Below are 13,875 nucleotides of genomic sequence, written 5' to 3' on the forward strand. Positions count from 1 at the left end.
TATGAGACTCAGGATCACAGCAGAGGCAGACCAAGATTTGTTTTTCAGTGTGAATGGCCAGAAAATAGGTCAGGTTGTCAAATCATCTGTGGTCCAGTGGTCTATGTCATTTCGGGGATGGATTTACATTACAGGGTGTCTTATAGTTGCTTAGGTTCAGATTAAAGATGTTCTTGGGAAAAACATCAAATAGATCAGTTGAGAGGCCAGATGCATGTCAGTATGGTTATATTTGGTATTTGGTTATCATGATCTTAGGAGTGAGTGTGCACAGCTTCAGATCAGGGGTTAAATCGATAAATAGGGGCAGATTTGATTACAGGGTGTCTCCAAGTGTGGTTCTGGTAGTCTCAGGGTAAACATTGTTGAGTGTTACTGTCAAGAAATGTGGTTGAATCAGCTGTTTCTACATAGCATGAGAAGATTTGTGTCACTGTGTCTGTTCTGTATCATAGCTCCAGGTGAAGAATTAGGTGAAGAAATCATGAAGTAGCTTAAATAATTATCTGAAAATGTTCATGTAGTCAAATAGATCTGTTTGGAGGCCACCCTTAAGTTTTGTTTTTACTGCAGAAGCAAACGCCATATTAACAGCTCTCAAATATATATCTTGGGTTGTCAGTCCAGATTTGAGGAGGTCATCATGCAACGATGTCGCATTGGCCACTCTAGATATACTCATGGATATTTATTGAAAGGTGAAGATCCTCCGTTTTGTATCCCTTGTGATGAACGAATCACAGTCAAGCATGTCCTGCTTGACTGTGTTGAATATTCCATCACAAGGGATAATTATTTTGAAATGCAAATTATGAAGGACCTCTTTAACAATTTTAGTTCTCATTTACTTACTGCCTTTTTTAAAAGAATTAGATTTGTTAAATGAATTGTAAATAGCTAAATATTTTATTCTTGAAAGTTTGAATTGGTACTTCAGATTGTTCATGCTGTACCCTCGAAGGGGGTTAAAGTACTGTAAAATTATTGTGCTCCTGAGAGGGTACATAAGTCCCACAACATTCACAGTCAGTTTCAACTTTCCAATTTTCAATCGTAGCATATCTGTATTTATAATTTATGGCTAGATGTATCTAAATTGCTAACGGCTGAGGGGATGGTGTAAATCCAGCTAGGGTCCATGCAGGTAGCAAAAGTACTGTAAGTCCACATGGTCCCTAGTGTGGTGATCTACCTTCAGCTGTTGGCAATCTATAGCCCATTTTTATATTGTATTGTCCAACAAATAGTTATACCGTTTTAGTTCTACTTACTAGTTTTAAATTCCTCCCTGTGATATCCTAGTTAGTTTTACCGTCCTTTGGTGACAGTTTTAAATGTGTGCCATTAATTACTATGTATGTTTATAATAAATCGTTCTCGTCACGATATGGCTGACATACTGCCAATGTGACGATAAATTTTAACTCACTCACTAACAGTAGACAAGGGGGAAGTAATTTAAAACATTTGGTGGTAGAGTATTCTCCCTTTGGTGTGCTTTTGTCTGATTCAACATTGTGAATCATCTGTGCCTAACTGAATTACAAGGCCCGGGAAACTCAGTGACAGCATGTATAATTATTGCAGGGAAACCGTTATGTAGAAAAAAGACATAAAATAGTCTTATTATATGCAGGGGGATACAGTCAACGCCTCGTCTATCTGTCCGTCTGCTTGTCTGTCCATAAGCATTTTGTTTCATGAGCATAACTCAAAAACCGTTCTATATTTTTTTACCAAAATTTTATAGATATAACAATATTAATATGTTGTTCTGTCGTTTGCTATTTACAGATGTTTCGCATTTGTATTTTATTTTATTTATTTTTCCATGAAACGTTTTGGTGTTAGTCTAATGGTGGGGTGGGCTTCGTTTCTGGAGCAGAACTCAAAAACCGTTCAATATTTGTCTGCACAACTTGGTAGATATGTGTGGCAGACCTCAAAGTAGTGCCTTTTGCTATTTACAGGATTTTGTGATGTATTATTTTCTCGGTTTCCATGGAAACATTTGAGAGCCATGGGCTTCATTTCCAGAGCACAACTCTAAAACTAATTAATATCTTTCAACAAATCTTGGCAGATATGTGAGGCAGACCCTAAAGTGGTGAGTTTTGCTATTTACAAATTTTGGTGATTTATCCTTTTCCCATTTTCCATGGGAGCAGTCTCAACAGGAGAGGGATGGGCTTCGTTTACATAATTACATAATTGGCCTAAAATAGGGTTGGCGTATCTCCTTAAATATTCCATTTACTGAAAATGTCATTGAAACATGTAATAACTTCTCAGTATTCACCCTTTTTGGACTCACTGACCACTACATTGGTCAGCGTTGGAAACCAGCTACCCCTGTACTGTACACTGTCAGTTTTAAAGGGAGGTAGAGTACACTGGTCAGTGTTGGACACCAGCCACCCCTGTACTGCTCATTGTCAGTCTTAATGGGAGGTAGAGTACACTGGTCAGTGTTGGACACCAGCAACCCCTGTACTGCTCAGTGTCAGTCTTAATGGGAGGTAGAGTACATTGGTCAGTGTTGGACACCAACCACCCTTGCACTGTACACTATCAGTGTTAATCTGAGGTAGAGTTCACTGATCAGTGCTGGAAAACAGCCACCCCTGTACTGAACACTGTGGGTCTTAAAGGGATGTGTAGTAGACGAGTCAGTGTTGAACTCCAACCACCCCTCTTCAGTACACTGTCAGTCTTAGACTGAGGTAAAGTACTCCGGTCAATCTTGGATACCAACCATCCTTGTACTGTACACTGTCAGTCTTAAAGGGAGGTAGAGTTCACTGGTGAGTCTTGGAAACCAACCATCCTTGTACTGTTGTTCTTAAAAGGACATAGAGTTCACTGGTCAGTGTTGGACACCAGCCACCCCTGTACTGTTCACTGTCTGTCTGAAAGGGATGTAGAGTACACTGACCAGTGTTGGACACGAGCTACCCCTGTACTGTACACTGTTGGTCTCAAAGGGAGTTAGAATATTCTGGTGAGTATTGGAAACCAACTATCCTTGTACTGTACAATGTCAGTCTTAAAAGGATGTGGAGTACACTGCTCAGTGTTGGACACCAGCCACCCCTGTATTGTACACTATCGATCTTAAAAAGACATGGAGTTCACTGGTCAGTTGTGGACACCAGCCACCCCTGTACTGTACACTATCAGTCTTCAAACATGGAGTTCAGAGGTCAGTTTTGGAAACCAACCACCCCTGTACTGTACTCTGTCGGTCTTGGATGTAGGGTTCACTGGTCAGTGTTGGACACCAGCTAACCCTGTACTGTACACTGTCGGACCCAAAGGGAGGTAGAGTACACTGGTGAGTATTGGAAACCATCCTTGTACTGTACAATGTCAGTCTTAAAGGGATGTACAGTACACTGGTCAGTGTTGGAAACCAGCCACCCGTGTACTGTACACTGTCAGTCTTAAAAAGACACAGTGTTCACTGGTCAGTGGTGGACACCATCCACCACTGTACTGGTCACTGTCATAAAGGGATGTAGAGTACACTGGTCAGTGTTGTACACCAGCTAGCCGTGTACTGTACACTGTTGGTCTCAAAGGGATGTAGAGTACACTGGTCAGTGTTCGACACCATCCACCCGTGTACTGTACACTTTCAGCATTAAAGGGATGTAGAGTACACTGGTCAGTGTTGGACACCAGCCACCCTTGCACTGTACACTATCAGTGTTAATCTGAGGTAGAGTTCACTGATCAGTGCTGGAAAACAGCCACCCCTTTACTGAACATTGTGGGTCTGAAAAAGATGTATAGTAGACGAGTCAGTGTTGGACACCAGCTACCTCTGTACTGTACACTGTCGGTCTTAAAGGGATGTAGAGTACACTGGTCAGTGTTGGACACCAGCCACCCTTGTACTGTACACTTTCAGCATTAAAGGGATGTCGAGTACTCTGATCAGTGTTGGACACCAGACACCCCTGTACTGTACACTATTGGTCTTAAAAAGACATAGAGTTTAGAGGTGAGTTTTGGAAACCAGACACCTGTGTACTGTACACTGTCGGTCTTATAAAGACAGAGAGTTCACTGGTCAGTGGTGAACACCATCCACCACTGTACTGTCACTGTCACTGTCTTAAAGGGATGTAGAGTACACTGGTCAGTGTTGGACACCAGCTTACCCTGTACTGTACACTGTTGGTCTCAAAGGGAGGTAGAGTACACTGGTCAGTGTTGGACACCAGCCACCCGTGTACTGTGCACTTTCAGCATTAAAGGGATGTAGAGTACATTGGTCAGTGTTGGACAGTCAGTCTTAAACTGAGGTAAAGTACTCTGGTCAGTCTTGGATACCAACCATCCCTGTACTGTACACTGTCAGTCTTAAAGGGAGGTAGAGTTCACTGGTGAGTCTTGGAAACCAACCATCCTTGTACTGTACAATGTCAGTCTTAAAGGGATGAACAGTAGACTGGTCAGTGCTGCACACCAGCCACTACTGTTTTGTACCCAATCGATCTTGAAAAGACATAGAGCTCACTGGTCAGTGTTGGACACCATCGTCCCCTGCACTGGTCACTGTCAGTCTTAAAGGGATGTAGAGTACATTGGTCAGTGTTGGACACCAGCTACCTCTGTACTGTATACTGTAGGTCTCAAAGGGATGTAGAGTACACTGGTCAGTGTTGGACACCAGCCACCCTTGCACTGTACACTATCAGTGTTAATCTGAGGTAGAGTTCACTGATCAGTGCTGGAAAACAGCCACCCCTTTACTGAACATTGTGGGTCTGAAAAAGATGTATAGTAGACGAGTCAGTGTTGGACACCAGCTACCTCTGTACTGTACACTGTCGGTCTTAAAGGGATGTAGAGTACACTGGTCAGTGTTGGACACCAGCCACCCTTGTACTGTACACTTTCAGCATTAAAGGGATGTCGAGTACTCTGATCAGTGTTGGACACCAGACACCCCTGTACTGTACACTATTGGTCTTAAAAAGACATAGAGTTTAGAGGTGAGTTTTGGAAACCAGACACCTGTGTACTGTACACTGTCGGTCTTATAAAGACATAGAGTTCACTGGTCAGTGGTGAACACCATCCACCACTGTACTGTCACTGTCACTGTCTTAAAGGGATGTAGAGTACACTGGTCAGTGTTGGACACCAGCTTACCCTGTACTGTACACTGTTGGTCTCAAAGGGAGGTAGAGTACACTGGTCAGTGTTGGACACCAGCCACCCGTGTACTGTGCACTTTCAGCATTAAAGGGATGTAGAGTACATTGGTCAGTGTTGGACAGTCAGTCTTAAACTGAGGTAAAGTACTCTGGTCAGTCTTGGATACCAACCATCCCTGTACTGTACACTGTCAGTCTTAAAGGGAGGTAGAGTTCACAGGTGAGTCTTGGAAACCAACCATCCTTGTACTGTACAATGTCAGTCTTAAAGGGATGAACAGTAGACTGGTCAGTGCTGCACACCAGCCACTACTGTTTTGTACCCAATCGATCTTGAAAAGACATAGAGCTCACTGGTCAGTGTTGGACACCATCGTCCCCTGCACTGGTCACTGTCAGTCTTAAAGGGATGTAGAGTACATTGGTCAGTGTTGGACACCAGCTACCTCTGTACTGTATACTGTGGGTCTCAAAGGGATGTAGAGTACACTGGTCAGTGTTGGACACCAGCCACCCTTGTGCTGTACACTTTCAGCATTAAAGGGATGTCAAGTACTCTGGTCAGTGTTGGACACCAGACACCCCTGTACTGTACACTATTGGTCTTAAAAAGACATAGAGTTTAGAGGTGAGTTTTGGAAACCAGCCACCTGTGTATTGTACACTGTTGGTCCTAAAAAGACATAAAGTTCACTGGTCAATGTTGTACACCAACTGCGCCTGTACTGTACACTGTCGGTCTGTATTGGTCAGTGTTGATACCAACCACCCTTCTACAGTACACTGTCAGTCTTAATGGGATGTAGAAATCACTGGTCAGTGCTGGACACCAGCCACCCCTGAACTGTACATTGTCGTTCTGTAACTAAGGTAGACTCCATTGGTCAGTGTTGGATACGAACCACCCTTCTACACTACACTGTCAGTCTTATACACATGTAGAGTACAGTGATCTGTGAGTGCTGGACACCATCCTCCCCTGTACTGTACACTGTCAGTCTTAAAGGGACGTAGAGTACAGTGTGGTCAATGTTGGACACCAGCCATCCCTGTACTGTACTCTGTTGGTCTTAAAGTGATGTATATTTGACTGGTTAATTTTGGACACCAGCCAGCCCTGCACTGTACACTGTCGGTATTAATGGTTTGTAGTGTACATTGGTAAGTGTTTGTGACCAACCACCTCTCTACTGTACACTGTCAGTCTTCAACTGAGGTAGAGTACTCTGGTCAGTGTTGGATACCAGCCATCCGTTAACTGTATGCTGTCACCTTTAAAGGGATGTAGAGGACACTGGTCAGTGTTGGAAAGCAGCCACCCCTGTACTGTACACCCTCAGTCTTAAAGGGAGATTAAGTACAGTGGTTAGTGTTGTACACCAGCTATCCCTGTATTGTACTCTGCCTGTCTTACAGGGGTGTAGTGTGGATTGGTCAGTGTTGTACACCAACCACCCCTGTACTGTACTGTACTCTGTCAGTCTTGAAGGGAGGTAGAGTACATTCATCAGTGTTGTACACCAGCCAAGCCTATACTTTAGTCTGTCAGTGTTAAAGGGATGTAGTGTGCATTGATCAGTCATAGACAGCTGCCAGCCCTGTGGCCGTATGCATATCTCAGGTATAAATTGAACTCCAGGTGTAAATGTGAACTGCACCGTAATGCGCATCCATGTTAGAAAAGTTACGCCTTACTTTACGTCCTGGAATTATGCCACCTACCTAGGTGGCATAAACCAGACGTAGCTGATCAATGGCCGACATAGTCCATCGACACCGCAGACAGCACTTAAACAGAAACAGGATATTCAGAGACAGAATGAACCTTTTGGAATTGTTTGACGACCTAGATCTTCAAAGTCAGTTCAGGTTTTGGGGAGACAACATGTTCCGGAGTGTTCATTCACTCAGAGATGACATCAACGTAGTGTTAAACACAGATCCACTCTATCTCCCGCATTTCAAATGCTCGTAGCCTTGCGCTTCTGCGCTACAAGGTCATTTCAGAACATTGTCGTGATACCGACAATGTGCACCAGTTGACTGTGAGTAGAGTTGTTAAGAGGGTGTCCCTATCACTTCAGCTGACATGAACAATTTGGTATTTTTACCAAATGCCAATGAATTGACACACATTAAAGACAGTGTTTTTACTCTTTGAAAGATATTTGTATGTTTATACATCCCAGTATAATTGCATGCTGACTTATTATCCCTCAGAGTGTAACGATGGGGAATACAGTTGACGCCTTGTCTGTCTCACTGTCCGCCCGTTCGTAATCATTTTGTTTCCCAGAGCATAACTCAGAAACCGTTCTATATTTTTAGACCAAACTTTATAGATATATTAGTCTCAACCTAGCTATTTTATTTTTTTGTTGTTTTTCCATGGAACGTTTTGGTGTTAGTCTAATGGTGGGGTGGGCTTCGTTTCTGGAGCAGAACTAAAAAAATTGTATATTTTTCTGCAAAACTTGGTAGATGTATCAATCAGAACCTAAAGTACGTAGTGCCTTTTGCATTTTACAGACTTAGTCTCAAAATGGAGGAATGGTTTCCGGAGCAGAACTCAAAAACTTTTCAATATTTTTCTGCAAAACTTGGTAGATATATCAATGAGACCCAAGGTGGTGCCTTTTGCAGTGTACAGATTTTTGTAATTTATTATTTTCTCAGTTTCCATGAAACATTTTGGACATAGTCTCAAAAGTGATAGGTGTGTTTCATTGCCGGAGCAGAACTCAAAAACTTCTTAATATATGTCAGTGTAACTTGGTAGATATGTATGGCAGACCCCAAAGTAGTGCCTTTTGAGATTTATAGGTTTTTGTCATGTATTATTTTCTTGGGCTCCATGGAAATATTTCGGACTTAGTTTCAAAATGGAGGGATGGGCTTTCTTTGCAGAGCACAACTTGAAAACCATTTCATATCTTTCAGCAGATCTTGGCAGATATATGAGCCAGATCTTGAAATGGTGACTTTTGCTGAATGCAGATATATGGCATTTATATTTTTCATGAATTCCAGGGAGACAATTCAAACTTAGTCCGAAAAAACATCAAGTAACTGTGAGATGATTTGTCCTCTCAAATATTTGGGGGCTGGGGTAGTTGGGGAGGCAGGGGGATGTGTCATCTTCTGATGACTCTTGTTCTAATGACTCTTGACAAATAATTGAGCCATATTCATGTGGTGTCTTCATGTGTACTGCAGTAGATGAAATGTGTTTGTAAATATTTCACCATTTGTCATGCATGTTCATATGAAACTACATGTATACAAAGCAAGAGAAATGGTCAAATCATGAGAAATGATAAGTATAGGATAAGTATAAAAGTGTACAGTTTGAAGTTAAAATTTCCAAAATCATCGGAGCAATAGATGCATCCATGGTGTAGTGGAGATTTATCGGAATGTATACCCTAGAGATTATCAAGGATGGATATATGATAATTCAGGTAGGTTTAACTGATTGGTGTATCAAGGTTTTAGGTGTGGCTGTGGTGTAGTGGTAAGACTCTGTATCAAATATTACAAAATAAAGGTATTTTATAGTAATGGTAAAGTGGTCCAAAGGAATGGGATGGAAGTCAGATTCACGATGGCTTGGGTAGATTTGGTTAGCAGAGTATGTAAAGAGTTATTTGTAGATAGTAAAGTTTGAAAAAAATGCAGGAGTCGTGAAACAGACTTTTTTGTGAGCATTTCATGTTCGGATCAGTTTTGTGAGGGTCTGAAGGGTTAAATTTAAAACTTACATGTAACAGTGTCCAGAAATGGTGAAGTGATCAAATAGAAGCCAGATACATCATAGCATGGGTAAATGTTAAAGCCGTACATCTTACGGGTGGTTTGTATAATGTCAGGTTAGTGGTATTCTCTGGAAATGGTCAAATTATCAAACAGATTGTGCATAAGGACAGTGTAGTCCATTGTTTTGGTGGAATGGTGGTTCAAATAGCTTCAGGTTTAGTTGATCACAAGCAAACTGTAGCGCAAATGGGGTTGCGCAGCATAGAGAAAATGACAAGTCTTCTTATGTGCACGAGAAGCGAGCAAAGGTTGGCAACGTACTACCGTTAGTTCGGATCAAAAAGTATTTTTCATGTCAAGATAAAATATCGCCACAGTAAAATTTACGCTCCCGTTTCCTCATTTGGTTGTGCTGTCAGATTTCCTACCCCATGTTTAGCAATTAGTCACGTGAAATATGTTTTATTCAACATTTTAAGCGCCACTCGTGGTATTCAGATTCTTCGCCTCCATTACCCCTGCCAGCTTCCTGTTGAATGGAGTGACGGAACAAGAATAAGCAGAAATACCCTGTTGCTTAATGTTATCATGAACCTGTTGGAGTTTATCTGTCTTATATGTCGTAGCTATTGTTAGAATTTTTGTAACATTTATTCTACATAGAAACACTTGTGGCGTAATGGGCGAAGGAAGCAGGGGAGATAACTGTAAGCATTCCATATGGATTAATACCTTCCTGTTCCTCCACACACTCTGGCGCAGCGATGAATTAGCATAACTAAACCATTTTACAAAGATGTTTAATTAGAAATGTAGACTCATCAAAAATAAAGAAGCTTAGAAATTGTGTACATAATTTACATGATGTGAGGAATCGTCACATCTTTCTGGCCTGTGGCAGAGATACTATGCTGGCTGGTTCCTTCACTTCATTGATCCGGAAGCTGGAAGGGGTAATGGAGGTGACGAACGGTCTGGTGTACCACGAGTGGTGCTTAAAATGTTGAATAAAAAATATTTCATGTGAGTAATTGTTCAACATGGAGTTGAAACTGTGAGAGCGCAACCCAGTGAAGTAATGGGTGTATACCTCTGATGGTGGCGATATTTTATTTTGACATGAAACATATTTTCCGAACTTAGGTATGGGAAGTATGCTGCCAGCCTTTGCTTGCTTTGCTCGCACGTAAGAAGACTGGTCATCTTCTCTATGCTGCGCCACCCATTTGCCCTACAGTTTACCTCTGAGTTGATGCTTGTGAACTGCCCCAGTACACAGACCAGATAGGCTGGAGTTGTTTACTACTGGGTGTCCTTCTTCAGGGTGTCCTTAGGGTGATTTGTACAGCTGTAGGTTTAGGTGTTGCTTTAGGTTAAACAGTGTTTAAGATTATTGCCTGGAAATGTGGTTGAATCAGCTATGTCTAGTGAGTAGATACTACATAGCAAGATAGATTCATCCATTCTTTAGGGGGTTTACAAAGCTTAATGTTTAATGACCAGATGGAAGATAGCATGAGGAGATTTGTATCACAGTATGTCTTCAGTATCATAGCTTCAGGTGAAGGATTTGTTCAAGAAATGGTGAAGTAGTTAAAACAATTATCTGAAAATGGTCAAATAGATGTGTTTGAGGACCCCCTCAAGCGTTTAACACAATGCGTAAATGTGCGTCCAGTTAAATGTGTGTCCAGTACTCACACATGTAAAGATTGGAGACAGATTACCAATTCATTGTGTCCAGTGGGACTCCATATATGACATCATAATGTGTTTGGTTTGTTTCATGTAGGGCAGTTTCATGCATCATTTCACCCATCAATCCATATGATCAATGTTTGTTAGTGGAGGTAACATGCTGCCCCGCCTCCTTCAGGTGACACATCTACCCCCAAGCTGACAGATCCCCTCCCCTTTCAGGTGACAGATCTACCCCTGATAGGACAGATCCCCCAATCTCTTCAGGTGACACATCTACCACCCCCCTCCCCCCAGATGACAGATCACCCTCCCCCTTCAGGTGACACATCTACCCCTGAGGTGACAGATCCCCTCCCCCTTCAGGTGACAGATCTACCCCTGAGATGACAGATCCCCCATACCCCTTCAAGTGACACATCTGCTCCCAAGATGAGAGATCCCCCCCCTTCCCACTTCACGTGACACATGTACCCACGAGATGATAGATCCCCCTCCCACTTCAGGTGACACATCTAAACCCTCCAAGATAAGAAATCCCCTATCCCCCACTTTCGCATCTGCCACATCCTCCTCCTTCTCTCACACACACACACACACACACACACACACACACACACACACACACACACACACACACAGACACACACAGACACACAGACACACAGACACACACACACACACACACACACACACACACACACACCAATGACAGGCACTCCCTCACCCATCTGACCATGTTCATTCACTCAGGTGACACATTTTCCCCACAGATGACAGGGACCCCTTCCTCAGTTGAAATATCCTCCCCCAGATGACAGGGACTCCCTCCCCCATGTGACCAAGTAGGCTGACCCAGGTGAAACACCCTTTCCCCAGATGACAGGGACTCCCTCCTCCAGGTGACCATGTAGATTCATCCAGGTGACACACCCTTCCCTCAGATGACAGAGACTCCCCTATGTGACCATGTAGATTCATCCAGGTGACACATCAACAACAATCCCACCCCACCCGCAACCCCAAGATGGGAGATCTCCATGCCACTGCAATGGACACAGCAGATTTACCCAGGTGACACATCCTCTCCCACATGACATCAAACCCCTTCCCTCGGTGACCTTGTAGACTTACTCAGGTGACACATTCTACCCCAAATGAGAGGGACCATCATCCCACCCCACCCCCCACCCAGATGAGAGGTCTCCCTCACCCAGGTTACTGTGTAGATTTACCCTCCCTCCAGATGAAAAAAGGACCCCCTTCTCCAGCTAACACACCCTTCCCCAGATGAGATTAGCGCCACTCCTCTAGGTGACACACCCTCACTGCAGATGACGGGGACCCCCTTGCCAACTGACCCATTCTCACCAAGATTAAAGGGTCCCCCTTCCCCAGGTGACACATTCTCTTCCAGATGACAGGAACCCCTACCAAAGGTCACATTTAGATTTACCTATGTGACACATTCTTCCCCTAGATCACAGGGACCCCCTTTTTACCAGATGGCCATGTAGACTCCCCAGATATGAGAGGGACTCCCTACCCCAGGTGACATATCCTCCCCCTGGGATGACACGGACCTACTCGGACACCATGTAGATTCACCCAGGTGATACATTCTCCTAGACGTCAGCGACCCACGATGTGGACCCCAGTGTGTAGATTCACCCAGATGTCACATTCTCCAAGGTGACACATCACCCCCCCCAGATCCTCCCCTAGGTAGATTGACCCAGGTGACATATCCTACCCCTCAGGTGACAGATCCTCCCTTACCCCAAAATGACATATTCCCTTGAGGTGTTCATGTTGTTTCATGAGTTTAGCTGGTGAGTTAGAATTGTCCCAATTTGTCAAGTCAAAGTCAAAGATGTTTACTGTATTTCAGGCCTCCGGCCCATATACACTGAAATTTCATGTGTTATTTTATGTCAGTGATAGAGAATTACAAGGTAGATGATCATTTAATGAAGCTACATAACAATAACTGAAGCACACGTCAAATGAATATAATGGCAGTAACTATAAGTAGGTAATTTAACCCCATCCCTTTTGACGGTCCAGTGGCCGTGTAGTAGACCGTCTGCCTATAGATGAGAGAATTGCGGTTCCAATCCCACCTCGGAAAAAATTTGTACTTTGAGCTTGATCTTGAAAGGTATTTTTCAATTGATTTCAAACACTCATGTCTCATTTGAATGTTGATGTTCATGTAAAGTGAGGAAAAGTAAAACCTGGGAAGAGGTCTTTCTAGCGAAAAGTAAAACCTGTCCCTCCAAAACGAAAACCTCAAATGCTTTTTTTTTCTGGGTAAACAAGAGATGACTTAATATGTACATGTAGTGAGAAGCACACTTCAGGTTTATATATGTTAGAGAAAACACTTCTTCTCGGTCTCTCCCATCCTCCTCAGGTTTAGTTTACATAAAGGGCAAATTCTTTCATATCTGTCCATGGACACATGTCTTTTATCATTAATCATTAAGTATGATAGTCCTAATCTAAATCGTGTTAATGAATTTCTCATTTTTTATGTTAAATGTGATAGGTACTTTTTGGGTTAGAGAAGGGTCTTAAACATTCTATAGGAATCAGTGTGAGCTTTTATTTATAACCAAAATCGATTCAGACTTTGTCTCAAAAGGGAGGCATGGGCTTTGTTTCTGGAGCAGAACTCACACATTATTTAATACCTTTCTGCAAACTTGGCAGATAGTGGGGCAGACCCTAAAGCAGTGCTTTTCACTGTTTTGCAGATTTTGGTGGTTTATCATTTTCCGGGTTTCCATGGAAACGAGTCTGACTTTATCTCAAAATGTAGGGATGGACTTTGTTTCTGGAGCAGAACTCGAAAACTATTTAATATCTTTCAGCAAAACTTTCAGCAGATATTTGAGGCAGACCACAAAGTGGTGCCTTTTGCTATTTACATAGTTTTGGCATTTTTATTTTTCGCAGTTTCCATGGAAACAATTCAGATTTAGTCTCAAAATGGAGGGATGGGCTTCGTTTCCAGAGCACAACTTGAAAACCATTTGATATCTTTCAACAGATCTTGCCAGATATATGAGACAGATCTTGAAATGGGGACTTTTGTTGTTTACAGATATATGGCACTTACATTTTTCATGATTTCCGTGGAACCGATTCAAATATGTTGGTGCCATAGGGGATAGGTCATCTTCTGATGACTCTCATTATGTATATCGATGCTGACTGATACTGCCTAGCTGTGTGGAAAAATACCAGT

The sequence above is a fragment of the Haliotis asinina genome, unplaced genomic scaffold (genome assembly GCF_037392515.1).
Source record: "Haliotis asinina isolate JCU_RB_2024 unplaced genomic scaffold, JCU_Hal_asi_v2 scaffold_20, whole genome shotgun sequence".
NCBI lineage: Eukaryota > Metazoa > Mollusca > Gastropoda > Lepetellida > Haliotidae > Haliotis > Haliotis asinina.